We start from the raw sequence: 19,790 nt of genomic DNA, 5'->3' as shown, positions 1-19,790 counted from the left end.
ATTTTGTAGATAGTCTGGGTTTTGTCTCAAGAGTCTTCCCTCGCTGTCATAACACTCCAAACCACTCTTCCATCATTAGACTTTCCACAGTGATCTCCAAGAACTCTTTAGAACTGAAGTCCTTTCTGCATAAATACAGAATCTACTAGAATCTCCATATATGTGTATGTTTAAAGAGGAGGATGTGAGATTCTGTGGACTACTGCCGCGATAATTTGAGCAGGACAAATTCCAGTAGTTAAACAAAAATAATCAAGATACTCAATACAATAAAGATACTCAATACTGTCTAGCAAAATCACTTTAAGGAATAGGAAGGAACCACCATTTACATTTCATTCATTCACTGAGCAAAGTGACTGCATCCCTTCTCCAAGGCACGGATAGCAGAAAAATCATTTCTCTAATGGTAACATTTAGGAGCAGCTTTGGCTCTAAGATGTCATCCTCCCCCATATTTTTGTGGCAGCCCATCCATTTGCCTCTCAAAAGCAAATCGATCTACTTTGGATTTTTTTAGCAGTTGTAAGACCATTCACTACCAGTATGAAATACTATCTAGATAAGAGCATCCAACAAAGAAAAAGGGGTGAACGAGCAAAAAACTATACAAGAAACATTAATGTACACACCTCAATGCTCTCCTAATCTATTGGTGTCTAATAACAAAACAACCTGTATTTTGAACCAAACATTATAGGTAGAGGTCTGAATAATAAATTAAGATCTCCCCCTACTACCAAATACTAGTTCCTAAAATCCCTCCAGAAGGTCTTTACATTTCAGAAGTAATCATTCAGTATAGCAGCAACAGCACAAAATAAATGCAATACAAAAAATAGATCTCGCCAGTGTTTTCACAGAGATTCACCATAACTGGGTTCAGTTTAGTGCTTTATCATTTATACCTAAGCAAAACTCAGAGCATTACAAAACCAAAAATATCACAGGTAAACACTGATTGGAACAGTTTTTCACCATCCAGAATGCTCCCAGGAGGAATAATTATGTTCATGTGTGTTTATCTGCACTGTTAAAAAAAAAAAAAAAAAAAAAAAAAAAAAAGTGGCACACTAAACAGCTGGAAAAAGAGACAGATCAGCTTGGAAAAGTCTGACCAAGTTGGTAAGAAGGCAGTTCTAACTAAGAGGTGACATCAAACCTGGCTGTCAGCTTCCAGTGTGGTAAAGTGAGTCACAATTCCTGCTCTCTCCTCTGTGAGGTCAGTGTGTTACAGCACAGCCATTATAACTCAACCCTCTGAACTCTCTCTCTCTCCTATTTTCTGCTCCTTTTAAAAAGGCGACACCAGTGAAGAACTAAGGTCTAGAAAAAGTTTTCCTCTCCTCTTTGCTTTCGACTGCACCTGAAGGTAAGAGTTGCAAGCCACACACATCACATCTTCAGGCTTCATCTGATTATCTTGTCTATTAAAAGGCAAAATGAATACTGACCTTTTCCTATCAACTTTCCCATGGACAAGCGCACTCAACTTTTGGTTTGAATGACTTCAGTTAAAGGGAAACAGTCATTTGGAAAAAAACGTAGGGACATTGAACAATCATCTTTTTTAAAAAAAAACTTGAATAGAGGCACTAAAAGATGTCTCCTCTCTTCTGCTAACATATAAAGGAGTAATACAGATGACTGACTCTGCATTCTCTGACATTAAAGCAAAGTTAATATAATACAGTTGCACAGATACATTGCAGCACCTTCTGCAAGATTGAACTAAACTTCTTTTAAGGTAGAAAATAGGATCCATCTGAAAAATACTTGTGTATAATGAAATGATTAACTGCTTTCTGGTATGGAATACAAGTGACTGAATAAATTAGCACCTGACTTGAAAATTTCATGCCATGCAAATCCTGTATGACCAGCACTGACAGTAGTCGGTGTCATGTAAATTATGGTGATATGCTTCCTATGTGTATAGGTGAATCTTTTAATATTTCAGAAAACAATATTTTCTTTTAAGGCAAAGGGTCACAAGGTTATGGCATGAAAATAGATACAGTTACTTGCAAACTGAAAAATCTACTTAATCTTTTAGTTTAAACTTTTATATGTAACACTTAGGGCACTAACTTAGTTCAAGGAACATCAAAATTTAGTCCAGTGTCTAATCTCCTTTTATGAAAAGGGGCAAAGAAAATCCAAATGGTGAAGACTGACCATGAAAGTTTAACTTGAAAAATAAAAAATAGATTAAAATGTTCTGTAAAATTATTGTGAGTTTGCAGTTTGTGCTGTTGCTTTTACAAGATTAGCACAAATTTAGCAAACCAGAGCATTCCAATAAACTTGATCTCACCTGTGAGATCCAGAACACAGTAAGTCAGAATTTGAAAGCTGTTTAGCCAGTAGAGCATTGTGTCACACACTTAATAAATTTAAAAACAAGCAGAGGCCTCATTTCTTAAAATTTAGACAAAAACCTCATTCTTTTAAAATATATTAAGTAGTTTCTCAGATTGTTAGTATTTTCTTTTTATGATCATGCACCACAGAAAGCATAAAAACCTGTGTTGGAAGGAACCTCAAGAGGCAGCCTAGCCTAGGCCTTTGTATTGCCAAATGATACATCCCTATGCTGTCTCTGCCAGATGCTCGTTTAATGCATTCTGACAAAGCTCCATTGAAATGAAGTCCATATTATGTACAGGGAAGCTGATCCGTATTTTTCTTTTTACTACTTCTGCATCTTGAGGGGTTACCCCCTATTCAGGCAAGTTGCCAACCTAGGTCTTCCTTCCACTCAGCAAAAGAACCTTTCTTCCCTGCCCCACATAAACAGACATGGCAAATCGATCCCTCTCATCTTTAACACAACTTTACAAGTTCGGAATCTGTTACTGTGTCCTTCCAATGACTCTCCTTTTTTTCAGGATGAAGTTCAATTCCTTAAAGAAGGAAGGACCTAGACACGTCAGTGGTCTGGTCGTCTTCAACTCAGTGCTCTTGGTTTCAGAGACACCAAAGGATGCTTTATCCAAAAAAGAGCTTATGAAAAGCGCCCGTGAGTTATCAAGCTTCCTCCAATACTGTGTTCTTAAACATCAGAGAAAGGTTTTCATCTGCCTCCTCCAGATCACCCTCAGGCTCTAAACCTTCCCACTTGGCTTTCCGTAATAACGGGGACAGGCAGTTTCCAACTCCTGGGTAACAGCCAAAACAGGACAGCTGTTTTTTCTCAAAGAACTTGGTCAAGAAAAAGGCCTGAGTTCACAGAGAAAAACAAGCAAAAAATAACTTCCAAGTTCTTTTCTATCCATTGATTCTCATCACATTTAAATATTTCTCTCTGCAGGTAATGGACTCTCTGCTCCCCAGTATCACTCAGTCTCTGGAATGGCTGACCAAAAGTCAAAGAGCTCCTGGAAATTAACAGGATTTTGGAAGGAATGGTTTGCCTGGTCCTAAGACTAATGTTCTGTGAGTACTGAAGTAGGTAGTTTCTATGATAAATCAGACTGTGACTGATCTGTGCTTGCAAAGATGGAGACTGAAGTAATAAATTATGAATCTGACAGGTCTGGGAGAGGTAGCAGCAGCTCTGAGCTCTTAAAAAGAAAACACAGTTCACCGGTGAGAGAACCCAGTGCCTGCAGGTACATATCCGACCGTGTACGTCAAGGCCTCAAGTTGAATCATCACAGTGCACAGGTCGCAAACAAATCGCAACAAAACAACATTAAAACCAGTGGTTGAATCAAAAGGAGCAGGTCTCTGTGCTCACAGAGATACTTCACCAACAAAGCAAGCAACCAAAAATATTTTAAACATATAAAACCCAAGACATTCTCAAATGCTGAAAAGGAAGACATAAGAATGAGGCAATATTAAGGTTCTTTAGAGTAAAATAAATTCAAGCTGGGGGAATGACTGCCATTCCACCTGCAGTTCAGCAACAGCATAACCACGGCAGCAACCAGCTCCCCTTCAGCTCCAGAAGTTAACCGCCCCCCCTCACAACTGCCACTGTTTTTGTTTGTGTAATCACTTTCTCAACCCATTTTGACACTTCTTTTTTTTGTGTTGGCCATTGTATTTTTAAAGAAATTTTCCTGTACTTTTTGACAGAACTGGGTTATGGAGTGATTACACACAATTTGCCAGAATATCCAAGGCAGCAATACTCTCCAGCAGAGGAGCAGGAGCAATATGTGGTAAAGAACTGTCCCAGCTGGGTCACCATAGCCTCTGGTCACTGTACCTTGGGCGGATAACACTTGCAGAAGGCACCTGCACTTCCATTCGCACAGCCTTACTTCAAATCTCAGCTGAATCTGCTGTATCCTTCCCAAAAGCTCCCTGCATAGAGACATTCTCACAACAACTAGAGCTAGGATGCTGTTACTGTTAAATTGCAATAGGTGTGGGCTTAGAAGCAGATACATACTCAATGAACAGTTAAACTACTTCACAACTTCTCTTCATTAAAAGAGATTTTCTGAAATTCCAGGGACCAATATTTACAAAACTAAACATGTCTTCATCTCTTTTAAAGTAGGTATTTTCAGTGAAACAATTTCAATATTAAATACAAAAAATGTACTTTGCTGAAATAGTTAAATATTTATAGATCTGAACATTCTATTTCCCCTGAAATGAAATAAATCTGCAAAATGCTTTTCTATTAATGTTTGATACAAACTAAGACAGAAAACAAAGGTAAATACAGACAGCAAGTCACAAACTAATAAATAAAAAAATTATTTGAGAAATGTCCCCAAAGTAACAGGAAAAGAGTCAATGTCAAAGCACACCCACCCATAATTTCCACTGGAAATTCATTTAAAATTGCTTTTCATTCTCGTGTCATTCGAGAAAAGCAAACCAGAACTTTCCAACACCTAGCAGACTCTCAGAGCTGAGAAACATACTCATTTCCTCATATGCTACTATACCTCTTCCTTTGTCAGTCTTACCAATAATTTCTACACATTGTCTGTGTTACCACAGTAAAAAGTAAATAGCTTTTGCGTGGATTTACTCTCCAACTTCCTTCTTCCACATAGCTTGGCTGTCTCCTGTTGAGGGACATCAACATAATAACTACACTGTCCACAAGAAAACTACTTTTCAGATAAACATTCAAGAGTGATTCATGGCCCCGTGCTCTGCTCAGCAGAAGCACGGCAGTCTGGACCACATGGCAGAGCCAACCTAGGTAGCATTTGAATTGAGGCAACATCAATATACTACAGCTCTTGAAGTAACTGTACTATAGTGTAAAATCAGCAAATAATAAAACCAGAAAACAGAATCAGAACTTTTTACTAAATTGGTGAAAATTAACCCCACGGTTCAGTAATGCCAAACGGGTGGTGTAACAAAATTAAGGGTACCCAATTGTAAGTATGTACAAATGGTGCTCTTCACTCAGGCACCTAGTGCAGACCCCCTACTGCAACTATAAACTACAGGAAACCAAACTAGTTGGACAAAAATTTATTTCTTCCTGGTTCCCCCCAGCTCCTCTGTATCTTCCTTCCCAACAGATGACTACCACCAATACTACCTCCCTTCTCCTAAAATCCTTCCTCAGTCTAAGTCCATACATTGCTAACAAATCTGGACAACCAGAACTGACATTTTACAACTTACTGCAGTTTCTGGCTCAGCCTGCCTACAAATTAATAGGAGAACACAGCACCAAAACACAATGAATTAAATACAGATCTCCTAGAAATGTCAACTACAGTTACTTGCAGTATGAGGTAGCACTAAAATATTTTACATAGTTGGCTTTTAACGGTGATGAAGTTGGTGGGCTTTTTTTTAAACTCATGATGACACACCAAAGGTTTCCCAATTCACTTTCATCACAGTAACAGATGTGCACTGCTGATGTATCTTTACTAATTTGTTTGTGCTACTCCGTGGTCAAAGTATTTTCTGTTAACAACAACAAAAAGTGAAACAGCTATCAGTAGTCATTTTTCTCCGTAATTTCTTCCTTCTTTGTGAAGTATGCACACTTTCTTCTTAGCTTGTGCACACAAGAAGAGCTCATGGAAACGTTCAGGGCCCTAAGAAGCAGCATTCTCAGACAAATTTAAGGAAAAACCCGACACAATTTCTCTCCTGGGGAGACTACTTCTAGACCAAAGGAAGTTATAACATACCAAAATTTGTTTCCACAAAAGATTCCCCAAGAAACTAAATCATACCTGAGACCCCAGCTCTGCTAGACTGGGAAGGTGGCACTACAGCGCTAAAGGCTTGGGGAGGAGTGGCTGGAGAGCTGCCAGTCAGAGAGGGACCTGGGGGTGTTGACTGACAGCCGGCTGAACAGGAGCCAGCAGGGTGCCCAGGTGGCCAAGAAGGCCAATGGCATCCTCGCTTGTGTCATCAATAGCGTGGCCAGCAGGGACAGGGAAGGGATCTTACCTCTGTACTCGGCACTGGTTAGGCCACACCTCGATTCCTGTGTTCAGTTTTGGGCCCCTCACTACAAAAAGGCCATTGAATGACTCGAGCGTGTCCAGAGAAGGGCAACGGAGCTGGTGCAGGGTCTGGAGCACAGGTCTGCTGGGGAGCGGCTGAGGGAACTGGGGGGTTTAGTCTGGAGAAGAGGAGGCTGAGGGGAGACCTTATCACCCTCTACAGCTACCTGAAAGGAAGCTGCAGAGAGCTGGGTTTGAGCCTCTTTAACCTAGTAGTAAGTGACAGGACAAGAGGTAATGGCCTCAAATTGCACCAGCGTAGGTTTAGACTGGATATTAGCATTTTTCTTAACAGAACGGGTTGTTGGGCGTTGGAATGGGCTGCCCAGGGAGGTGGTGGAGTCCCCATCCCTGTAGGTGTGTAAGAGTCGGGTCAACATAGCACTGAGGGATCTGGTGGAGTTGGGAACTGTCAGTGTGAGGTTAATGGTTGGACGGGATGATCTTCAAGGTCTTTTCCAACCTAGATGATTCTGTGATGTTACAACTCATCAGCTGCTGTACAAAGAGACAGACTAAAGCAAGGGGGAGCAGATTATCTCGAGACGCATTTTACAGGCACTCTCAAGAGATATGTAACCCAGGATAAAAGGCTGTGTCTCCAAATATTGATGAGGACAAAAGTTTGCATCATGTAATTCCAACAGGAATCAAATACCATCAAGCTAAAAGCATACAATAAACCAGCAGAAGAATGGCTTACTAGATGCATGGGAGAAATAAGATTTAGAGGGGAGAGCAGCTAGTGAACACTGACCTTCCTGCTCATTCACATCCCCACTTGGCTTAATTTGTACCATTCCTACCCTGATGTCTGTGGTGTCTGACAGCTGATGAGGCCATGATGCTATCTGTATATTTTGAACTACACTGCTAGCAAACTGAGAATGCAAAATCTCTGTTTAGTATTATCTCTGCTTAATGTTGTGAGGAGATGAACACTTCTTTGCCTTCCATTTCACACCCTTGCCAATAGTGTCTTAAGTAAAACACAATCCAAAAATATCTGCATTTCTAAACTAAGCAAATGTGGAACAGCTAACACTGACACTGTCAAATATGGACTATGCCCACCCAGTTAAAGGAAAGTTGCCACTGCCAGTGCTATGGTTAAAAGCAAAGTTCTGCTATGATTTAGGAGAGGTCTGTCTCCCTGGAGATATTTCTTAACTGGTTCATTCAGGCTTGAGCAAACTCAAATCTAGGTCATGAGAACTGTCACAGTCTAAAAGCCCGCATGTGTACATGTTAGTATAGGCAAAGCTACGTATTTTTATAATAGATTAACTTTGCAAGAAAATCCAGTGGGACAAAAGTTCTCTATCCTTTACAGCACTCCTACCACCTACCTGCTGGCACAAGGCACCAATGAAACAGGACGCACTAATTCTCTGTTGCTCATTACAGTTGAACATCTAATTCTATTGCAAAGTACCAAATACTTGTTTGGTGGACTGGTGCCTGGTAAGACCTCCTTAAGCAAAAGGCACTCAAAAATACAAACCCAGTTGTACTGACAGCTACATATGCTATTTCCAAAATTATGAATGCAAATGAAAGCATCATCCTTAAAAATCAAGGATGATGGAATCACAAGGCAGGCATGCCGGCAGATGACTGCACAAGCACAGAGGGTAACAACACACATTTCACTACAAACTCACAGTGGCACTTAAACTAGTCGGTCTTTGCTGCTGTTGGCATCTTATGTGCTTGTCACACTGCTTCTTTCCAAGGAAGACTCCACTCTCTTTAGTGTTCCACTGCTGTCACTCATTTATACCATGATGCTTTCAAAGGTGCTTAAGGGGTGCTATTAATATGCTTTTTTAGAACACTTGGCTAATTCTCCACCAGAACATTATATAGGAGCTGAATGATCATCTGTAGGCTGTATGGCTGAAATATATATGTCCATACATCCTACCAAGGCCTTCCTCATCAACTCCTTGATGGACAAGACAGGGAAGATGCCATCACAGCTCAGCTGGCTTTGCCATTCCACTGAGAACAGTGTAGAGAAGTGCTTCAGGGACAACTACCACTAATCTGCAAATTAAAAAACACTGGACTGGAAGTAGCATCTCGTCAGTAAGTTTAGAAGGGAGTAGTACGCATTTCTGGTTGTCAGAAGGGAAGAAGAAAAAAACAACTTTGATTTCCCTCTAATTAGCTCACAGATGAAGGCAAGAGCAGTAAACCAATGGATTAAAAATTGATGTTCTAAATGAGCAGTGAATACAAAGATATGAGCTTAGGGGAGTCTAAAAGCAGCCTGACAGCCTTAGGCTCCGCATGCTGTCTGGGGTGGCTAGTGAGAACTCTTGAAGCTTGAACAAGCAAGCAAAAAAGTATAATCCTTCCTTCCATCAATTATAATACAATGAACTTACCACTGTACAGCACAAAACACCGTTTATTCTCTGTAAATGTGTATGGAAAATGCAAGGCCTCTTGTATGCCCTCCTGCCCCAAGAAAAGCCCTACTCATCCACAATGCCTGTATGCACACACCACACAGCCTGGTAAGCTTACAGTTAAAGCCTTCAAGAATCTTGGGAAAAAATTCAGAGCAAGTATCTGTATCATGCAATGCTGAATCTTAGAATCAAACTACTTGAAAAAACAGTAAAATGAAGGTGAACTAGGGCAAGCTTTGAAAGGCTACTGTGAAAGTAGGCTTTAATCATTAGTAAGCATTAATCATACCGTTCTCAGTTCACACATTATAATTGTACAGGAACAGAATGTATTTTGCTAAGAACGCAGCAAGGAAGTACCCTCAAGCAGAATTATGTAAGAGACCAAAATATTTGAGTCTAATTAAGAGTTGTTTATAGGACAGTCAGCTTATTAGCAATTCAACTACAGTTTGCTTTTTAAGTCAAAAAGCCTATTTGCAAACTAACTTGCTTGAATGTATCTTCAAAAGAAGTATGAATTACAAGAGACTACAGGAGGAATGTCATTGTTCCAAACAGAGCTGAAACAGCTTTTAGATAACAAAAGCAAAGAGGTTGCCTGGAACTAGTTTGTAATGTAGAAGTCATTAGCCTCAGGAGTAGAAGCCTCCAAATAATGGCAGGCCATGATGAAACTCTTTGAAGAGGCCTTCAAGGCTTTTGTTCTTATTTTGCAAGAACACCAGAGGAGAAAGCTGAAAACAGGGAACATGAATTTTGGTAAAAATCAGAATTGAATCAACTTCATTTCACTAGGTTCCTTCCCAAAGGAAGTGTTTCCCTCGTAGAAATGAGCTCTTTTGAAGAGAGTCCTTGGGAGGATGGTAATAAAGACGTTCACAGATTCTAGGATCTGTAATACAAAAGACATTTTTGTTTGGTGGGGTTTTGTCTGGGCTGTTTTTTTTGGTTGGTTGGTTTGGTTGTTTCCTTTTCTTTTTTTGAAGGGTGTGTTGTTGGCTGTTGTTGGGGGTTTTTTAACCAAAAATAACTGCTTGTAAAGTTAATCTAGGTCCATCACAAGAGCTGCAACTTGCTCAAAGTGGGATATATACTTATACAGCTTCAAATGTATTTTCTGATTTATGGTAATTTAAGAGCACATAGGTAAATTATAGGATAAGAAGAAAAAGTGAAGAACAAAAATATTTTCTTTTCTGTGGAAGAGTTAAGATGCTAAGAAATTGATTTTCCAAAGCAGCAGATTTGAGTATTTGAAGCATTTCACCCACATATTCTAAATCACACTAACAATAATAATAGGTTGAACTACTGAGTAGGCTGTTAAATCCAGGCAGTTCTGTATAATCACACTATTTTCAACTGCTGAAATGCTATAATGTTTTGAGGGACAATTTTGAAGCTTTTATGCCTAGGTTTGCAACCTCTGAGCACACTCACTTCAATGCTTTTTTTCATTGAATTAATTCAAAGCCACCACTCAAAGTTCTGAACTATGCCTGCCATTCTTGGCAACCGCCCCAAAGTAGGATGTAATAAATCAGAGTTGTTAATTTACTCATTAAATGACACAGCTAGGATATGACCTCTTGGGTTTACCTACTGCAGTCTAAGTATTACTCTTTTTTTTTTTTTTAAGTGACATGCATAGGCAGAGATTAGAATATGTTACGGGTTTTGTACAGTAATATACTCTGCCTATTCAGAAGAAAATCAAGGAATCTTTTTTGGGGGTACAGTAACGTTATCGCTAATTTCTAGATAAAATGCCATGATAAATCATATAAGGATTCTTCTGTTGCTTTCTTCCCACCCTCCTGAACATCATCTGATGCTGCCCTAGAACTTTTTCATAATTTTCTTTAAGGAAAACAGTACTCAACAGTTACTGGATTACCTACCTTAGGGAACATGAAGGCAACTAATAGACTGCTCAAGTTCCTTACAAGCTTTACAAACAACCTTCTTTATTTGTTAGGGAAGTGAACTACTGAATAAAATAAAATCCACTTAGCTACTGAAATCACTGAAATAAATCCATATTGATAAATTTGATCAGCAGCATCTTCTAGAATTAGATGGGGTAGATAAGTCTTCAGAAACAGTTTTGCTTCACAGAACCAAGAAAATTAGTGAGGTTCAAGTAAAATTATTTTTTTCCAGTCCAGTGATAGGGTTTATGTGGAATAGTTCTCTGCTCTCATTGATGTCATCTGAAATGGTGAACTTCACAGGCACTGAAATCGCTTTCAGTAGGTTTTGATCCATTTATCACAACAATCAGTTAATACAATCATTTAGAATAGTTCACTAAAATAGGAAGCAAGGCAGAAAAAAAAAGTAAACATTTATAAAATGTTATTTGAATGAATGCAACTGTAGCCTGGCAAGTTAGCATTCCAACTATTTCAGTAAGCCCAGAAGAACCTGAAGAAGAACTACACAGAACTAGTAGCCATGCTGACAACCAAACCATCATCTCCACAATGAACCTAATTTGCTCATCCAGAATCTTCACAAAAGGCAAAGGGATTCCTGACTTGGAAAGCCACCATTTCTTGCAGGTCCCTTTGGAAAGCAGAATGCTTGGAAAAAGCTCAGTCATTTAGTGAAAATTTAGGCTGACAGCTTAGAGACCGTCATTTTTATTAGGCAAACCAGGTCCCAGTCAGAAAGATATAGCTACTCTTCAGGCCAGTTAACTCACATTTTCTCTGTACAAGTATATAGCATGCACTAAAATTCATTCTATGTTAAAACAGTCATATACAGAAAGATGGCGTGCACTTTAAAACTGTATAGCACAATATAAATCCAAGTGCTTAAGCTAACTTTTCTATTTAAACCTTCGGTATCTACCGAGCTTGCCAGGAATACAAATGATAGCAAAATCACTGTTGTGGGAAACATTCATTTCCATAGTATCTTCTGTCTTAAACTGGTAATTTAAAAAAAAAAAAAAAAATCAAATAAAAATGCAGCTAAGGGGATACCAAATGCTACATCTGTTTTTCCCACCAGGATATAAGTCCAAAACTTGTCATAACAGTACAAACCCCTTCCATCACAAATGCTCAGCATGCAACCTACGACTGACTTCCGTAATACATGTGTCCCTATAAATATAAACCAGCATCAGATACTGATGCTTCCTGTCTTCTTGTTAAACCCTGCCATTATGTGCCTTTTGTACAGGTCAGATATTTATTAGTTACAATAATAAAACATTGGTCCAAAAGTAAAGAAAAGCATATTCTGCTAATAGCCTACTGTGAAAAGTCAATAAACAGAAATTTAGGAGTATGTAAGATTGTGCAGTAAAAACAAAATCTTATGGTTTACTCTGAGGTAAATATGGTATGATCATTCAAGAAGCTACTCCATGCTAATACAGGATTAAATAAAATCATAATTAAGAATCAGACAGTATTAGAAAGCATATAAGCAGCCATATGGTACGGTCAACTATGAAAGGATGGAATTACTAATGTTTCTAGTATTTCAGGTGTTTGATTCTCTGACCTCTTCATAGAACATTCTATAGAGTCATTTTTTACTTTAATATTTAGGCACCTCTTATTGTGACTAACATCGAGTATTATTGTTGCTTTTCCAACAACTATCAGACATTTTATATTTAAAATTGTATAAACAGAACACTGCTGCCATCATGTACATCTCTCCTTGAAACACATTAAGCACAGAACAAGAAAACATGAGTAAAATTACTGAGCTGACACTAAACCCAAATGAGGGTAAGACAAAATACCCCCAATGTTAAAACTGCAAAAGGGTCAACATCAACCTAACAACCAAGCTGGCAGTAGTACTTTTAACAGAATTTGTTGCAAGCAAAATAATCCCCTGTTGGACTCCTAACATGAACCACAGAACATATGGTTATGGGCCTGGAGTTAAAATGGAAAAAACCCACTAAGTGCTTCTCACAGATATTTGTCAGACTCAGACATACATTTTTAGTGTCACTTAACACAGTGTGTTACCAATGTTGAAATTTAACAAGAATTTCTTCCTGCAAAAACAATTGGACAAGAATGGTGATCCTACTGACTCAACCCAATGCAACTTTTTTCTGCACAAAATGTTACTGAAAAGGTCACAGACAGGAGTCATAGCATGAATTTTTAGCAAAAAAGGTACACAACAATTCACTGGAAAGGACTGGCCAAAGAGATACTTGCAAAAACAGTACTGAAAAGACATCAAGGGAATAATGTAAACTATGTGATTTCTCTGCATCTTTCTATACTGCTTGTTGGCAGATCCATGAAGAGGCAGGTTGTCCAGGATGAAACTGTCAAGCAAGTCCATCAGAACAATTCACTAATTCACTAACGGCGTTTCTTCAACATTTTCTTTACATAGCCATATTCATTGGAACTACCTCCACAGGCTGCTGATTCTTGAAACAAAGAGTGGGGTGTTAGAAGCCAAGACCCTGGACACTTTGCTTAAGATCAATTAGAATATTTGTGAACGTGAAGTATTTTTCAAAACTTGAACTATTATTCTCCTATTCCCCCACAGCAATCTGACTAAATCAGGTTTCAGAAAAACAGGTACACAAAAAAAGTAAGAGAAAAAAACAATCCCTATCAAGTCAAACAGATTAACAGTTCTTTTTTTCATTAGCATCTATTTCACTGCAGTGAATACTTGAACACAGTTTTCTTTGCACCTAATAATATTTATTGGGGAATTCAAAGCAAAGCCAATTACTATTTGAATCTAAACTCGAATTAATTCAGTTATGTTTCTACCGCTTAAGTATTCTGGTCTCAATTGCATCTTTTGTAGTATTATCCAGACAATTTTTGCTCACAAGCAATCACAATCTGGAATCAATATGAGATTAACACAGTTTCCATATAAATCATCATTTATCAATTTTCACATTGCAGAGATAAGAAGGTTTACAAAAAAAACAGTAAAAATAAAATTAGTATTAGTATTGCTGTCAGCAAAGACATCCCTCACTAGAAAGGCAGTCCCACAGAACTGTGATAAATTTGTCATATCCGAGCAAATGCTGGGAAAGTACATGCAATGGTTTACACGCAAATGGTCTACAACTGAAATGATGTGTTCATAAAACATGTCAAATTGAATAATAGCAGATCATGCAATCTCGTTTCAACATGTTTAAATAGCTACTAAAAAAAGCCATTCCTGCTCTTCCAACCTCCATCACCTACTTGAGATTTACAATGAATGCAGTCACCAGTCATAGTATCTAGAATACCAGTGGGTTTGCAGATGGTATTGCAGCAAGCTTGAATGAGCTTAGTGCATGCTCCTTTCATTTACTGATGCTAGCAATTGAAGAGAGAAGGAAGAAGGGAAGGAAAAAAGGAAAAACAGGGCGTCTCAATACTTCATCATTTCATGCCATCTCAAAGGCTGGATGCTAGCTGTAATGATTTTTTTAAACATCAGGTTCCTGGTAGAGACATCAGGCTTCTCTCTGCTTTTTATTTACTAAGTAATTTTAATTTTTAAATAAGAACACTTTTTCAACCGAAGAAAGACACAGGAATGGCTAGTCAAAACATGTAGAGGGGTAAAGAGAAAAAAAGAGTAGCGAAGGGAAGAAACAAGATCTACAGCAATAGACTGCAGAAGGTTCACTTACTACCACAATCACTGAAACTAATGAAAACAGAAAAACTGAGCAAGGACAGTGTCCTTGCACCAGTCAAATCAACATCTCTGATACAGCTACAAAACAAGAGAACACAGAGATTGAGCCACACAAGAAAGCTAATGTAGATTAGAGCGAATGTTTCAAGCGAGCAGCACAGCATTCACTTCATTCCAGCTTTAGGAGCACTGCATACCCCCTAGGTAAAAAGCTCAACAACCACTGGATAAGGAAGGAAGCGAATTACAATTGGTGTAATCCTTATGAAAATTTATGAACATGTTTAAACTTGAGAAAAAACTAAATCTCTGAAGAGACCAGGATGGAACTCCAAAGCAGCTGCTACTCCTACAACAGAGACAGAAAGGAAGAGAACATAAAACACTGCTGAACTTTTATCAGGGTGTAACAGTGTGCACAAACATTACATGTCAATTAGATTATACTTAGCCTAGCACACTGCCAACTGTGTGCTAATCTAAGGTCAAACCTCCTCCTACATCAAATGTGTTCAGAAAGAGACTCTGGCAGTGATCTTACCGAAAAGCTCAAAGTCAACTTAGACTTCAATTGGTGGAGCCTGAATTCAGATATTCCATTATTTTTCTTAGCAAAGTCTATTTCCAGATGTACCTAGAACCTAAGATTTACCTAAACCAAAGCCTATTTCAAGATGTACCCGAAACAACGGATGATTCTTGTATCTTGTAACTATTAGCTCCCATAAGTGTCTTAAAATGCATTACTAATGCAGAGCAGGAATATACTCAGTATGTGCTATATATGGAAGAACACACTCATTCTACACCTACATACATAGACACATACATGTATATATGAACAGATCTATATGAATACATAACTGAAAAGACAGGATGCTAGATAGGCTAGTATTTGTGACATAGGTATAAATTTATAACCACCACAAAAATGCATTGAATTCCAGCTACTGTCACTGCACAATCCAGAAGATGATTACTGAGTACATTCTCCACATAAACCATCCCTCCAAAAAACCTCAAGTTTCTTAAGTGAGGATAAAATGACCTACCAGAACCTCCTCTACCTCAGCTGATGGTCAACAGCATCAACGGAGAATGCAGTTCAGGGGGAAATTTGTAGATCAAACAGGACCCAGGACCACAAAGGAATTAACACCATCTTGGACCATTACACATCAGTCCTATTTCATTCCAATATTCTGTACTACATACAGTCTCCTAGAAGATTTAAGCCACCACCCTTTGCAATGGACACAAAAAGACCAGAGGACAATAAACAAACCTTACAGCATAAAAAGGAAAAGAGATTGTTTTCCAAGTGCAGATGGGAAAAATAATCTGTAATTGTCACTGCTTCTGTTGATTATAGCCAGCAGCAATGGGCAAATCAACATGAGATGCAATTTAAAACTACAGATAATAATTTTCCTACCTAAAGACATGAGGTTCCGGTAGGGCTTCCACTTGTTTCAGCTGGGATCAATCTTTGACAGTTATCTTATTTTGGCTATCAAGGAGATCCTCACCAAGCAGGCGTCTCCGAGATTAAAGATTTTTTTACTTAATGGCTGTTTAGGTGGGAATCAAAGGAATGTCTTAAACACAGATAGTCAGAAGCATTTGAAGTGGTCCTCCGATTCAAGCAACTGAGTTGCAAATCGATGACAGACACTGACTTATTCACCCTGTAGAGTTTCAACCTGCAAACAGAATTTCCATTTAAAAAGTTCTTATGTTAAGGAAGGCTACAATAAGTAGGGCAACAGGATTTCCCGGTTGGAAATGTCACAGATTCACCAATGACTCTAAATATACAGTCTGAAAAATATCTCCTTCTCATACCACATCCTTAAAAGGAAAAATCACAACAAAATGACTTTACAGCAACTTATTTAAAAGACCTGAAAGCAACAGCTGAACAGCTCTTTTTCACTCCAATATATATAATTCATGTTTCTCCTTTCGCAGCTTCAGAGAAGATTTCAGTGTTAATTTCCACAGACAACATCACCCAGCCAAATTTATTTAGTTTTCATTTTTATATACTTTCTAGGGTGTTTCCAGCTCTTACTCCTGTGCCAAAATTTTCATTTTTACTGCTGACTTCCACAGTGAATTTCAGGCACTTCCGAAAATAAATCCATGAAAGATGAGACAGAAAATATGATGACACTTGGATTAATAACATCACAGGGGACAGCTGTGCAGGGAGATTCATTCTTTCCATCACTGTGTAAAACCTCTCAAGCTCCAAGCAGCTACAGATTCATGGAATTCTGTTTGTCATGAGATGTAGGCTCAACTTCCCACCTAGCAAATGGGCCTTGTCTGAAACCAGCACTTCTTTTCTGAGAAACAGAAGACTGTTCAAAGTCCTGACAGCATGCATTAAATTTTCTGTTTATTTTCTTTTAATTGTTTAAATGAGTTTTGAAAACAATTCCTGGTTTAAAGGAACAATAAGCCCAACAGAATCCCTAAACCTAAGCTGCTGTTAATGTTGTGAAAATTCCACAGAGTTATAAACCTGTATTTAAAACTACAGTATGTCATCCCCCTAACTTCATACTATAAAAACACAAGGAGGGGTCCATTTCTAAATAGAAATCCATATCCATCTTTATCTAACCTCATCAGGGTTATGTTCTTCTGGACACAGTGCAAATCATGTTATTTCTGTAGCAACAACAAAGCACAATGTATACAGGCAAGAAGTTATGCCAATACTTAATAAAGATCTGTTAACTATTTTGGTATCTATTATCATCTGAAAAGAAACAAATAAACCACAACTGTAGAAAAACAGAGCATATTCACAAACAATTAAAGAACTCAACTTTATTTTTAAAAACACATGTGTTAGTAAAAAGGTATTAAAATGACTGCCATGGCAAATAACATATTTAATCATCTACCAAGCATCAGTTTTAGAAGCACTGCTTGCCTTTGTGTTGTGGTTTGAGGCCAGAGTGCAACTGAGCACCATGTAACTGCTCACTCACTCTTTCCTCGTTGAAGAATGGGAAGGAGGAAATACAGCAAAAGGCTTATGAATCAAGATCAGGATAGAGAGGAATGATTCACCCATTATAGTCACAGGCAAAAGACAGACTCATTGGGGGAAGAACAACATCATCAATTTAATTCAAACACACCAATGACAACACTTAACAGAATAGGACAGTGAGGAGCATTACGACATCTTAAACCCCTCCCTTCTTCCTGGGCTCAGCTTTGCTCCGGATTTCTCTACCACTTCCTCTCCAGTGGCACAGTGGGGCAGAGAATGGGGGCTGTGGTCAGTCCCCCCGCTCCTTCCTCTTCACAGGACTCCTCCTCACTGGCTCGGCTTTGACTCGGAGCTGGGGGAGCTTCGAGAAGCTTCTCACAAGGGCCACTGCTGTATCCCCCTCCCCCACTACCAAAAACCCATCACACACACACAAACCCAACACACTTGGATATACCATGGTTTTAGGTTTGTGCATATACCCTAATTTTACATAAACACAGCATATTTGTGTGTGCATGTATGATACAAGCACATGCACAGATACATCCCTAAAAATCATCATGGCTTTGAAGCATTGAGTATCATTGAGAGAGTTTCCAATTGAAAAGGAACTGAAGAGAATACATGGTTCCCTAATATGTTGTCTAGTGCAATTAGTGCACTCAAGGTCAAAGCCCTCCTCCTACTCTTCCTTTCTCCACTACCATCACTGGCTGAATGGCTGACTACTTTATCTGTAAATTTAAGACCTCAACAACACATATCAAGCATTTAAAATAAAGCCTCTTTACAGTTACTGCAGGCTCAGCATCATTAATCAGCTTCAGTTGCACCAGAATGCTCATTGGATTGCTCATATTGAATTATATATTTACAGCCTGATTAATAACGCAATACTTTAAAAATCTGAAGTAATTTTATCCATGGTCTAGCAGCAGAAGGATACAGAGAAAATATTAAATGGAAAAAATTGAAATAAAACTTCAGTATAATTGCGGATACAAGTGGCATTACCCCACTGTTTTTTTGGAGGGGCAGGGGGGGCGAAATGCCACCAATCACTGATTTTTTTTACAAGATGTTTATCTAAACATATTTAGAATTAAGCATTGTGCTAAATCTAATATTTTGCACCTGAACAGTGTACAACATTCACCCAGAATGACACAATTTAAACCTACACTAAAGTTCTTATGCATAAACATAAGAGTAATTGACTTACTTTTTCAAGCCTTCCACATCCTTCTTACTCTTACAGAAATATTCCATTACAGGGAAGAGTCCTTTTATGCTGTTGTATTTTATTTGCTTGGGCAACTCCAATCCTTTCCCTCTAAGATGTACCTTACTGTAACAACTAGGCAAGACAGCAGTGAAATGTTTTCTTGTATAACACTTTTCTTGCCTACTACAACCTAACTCCACACCACTATTTCCCAATCCTCTCCGTATTTTGCATTAAAACATCAAATAGGTTTCGTCACAGTTCCAAGTTCTTGGTATAAAACATACACTTCATTCAAAATGGGGAAAATAAGCACCAAAAACCTGAAATTAAATATTGAAAATCACCAAGCTAGATATTAAGACCAGGAATCTATCCAGCTTTGGAAGCAATCTCAGATTTATTGCAGTTTCCTACTTGCTTATTATGTGCTGTGTCACAACTGTTCTTCATTGGAGTGCCTGTTTCTTGTGGAAAGCGTGTTACAGCAGTTGCTTTAAATGCAAGTTCAATGGTTAAGTGACACTATTAAAAAACCTGAAAGAAAGGCCCTGTTTAAAGTTTAGGACACTGTTCAGGGAAAAAGACGTGGATGCTGCCATTGATTTGGCTAGATCATCTTGTCCCTGACAGACTCTGCTTCCCCACCTGTTCTTTGTCAGAACCTGCACAGGGCTTCAACAATGCCTTCTTCCAGCAGGCATTTAGCCAATGCTGTTCCTGAAGTATGTGAAACGAAGTTTAAATTACTTAGGAGTTTCTTACATTCAAGAAGACAGTTATGTTTTGCTGAGCCTCAATAATCTTAACTGTGAATTTAGGAGATTTGAATGGGAAATTTCAAAGAGAAGTTAGTTAACACAGCTATTTTAATGAAAGTAACAAGACTAAAGATGATTTTTCGTACACCCTGAAGAGAGTTAGAAAACTTTTCACCTGCTTATTCTTCCTAAATCATGGCATCAGTAAGAAGTTGTGATTTATTGTTTGGATCACATATGAAAAATATA

At 38.4% G+C, this 19,790-nt stretch overlaps 1 protein-coding gene across 3 annotated transcripts in view; it reads right to left on the bottom strand.

Moving 5' to 3' along the window:
• Nucleotides 1–19,790, bottom strand: part of TLN2 (talin 2) — a 206,509-nt gene that overhangs the window by 120,712 nt on the left and 66,007 nt on the right. The window lies entirely within an intron of this gene.

The sequence above is a fragment of the Athene noctua genome, chromosome 13 (genome assembly GCF_965140245.1).
Source record: "Athene noctua chromosome 13, bAthNoc1.hap1.1, whole genome shotgun sequence".
In the NCBI taxonomy this organism is placed as follows: Eukaryota; Metazoa; Chordata; class Aves; order Strigiformes; family Strigidae; genus Athene; species Athene noctua.
This window is presented reverse-complemented; position numbering and strand designations above follow the sequence as displayed.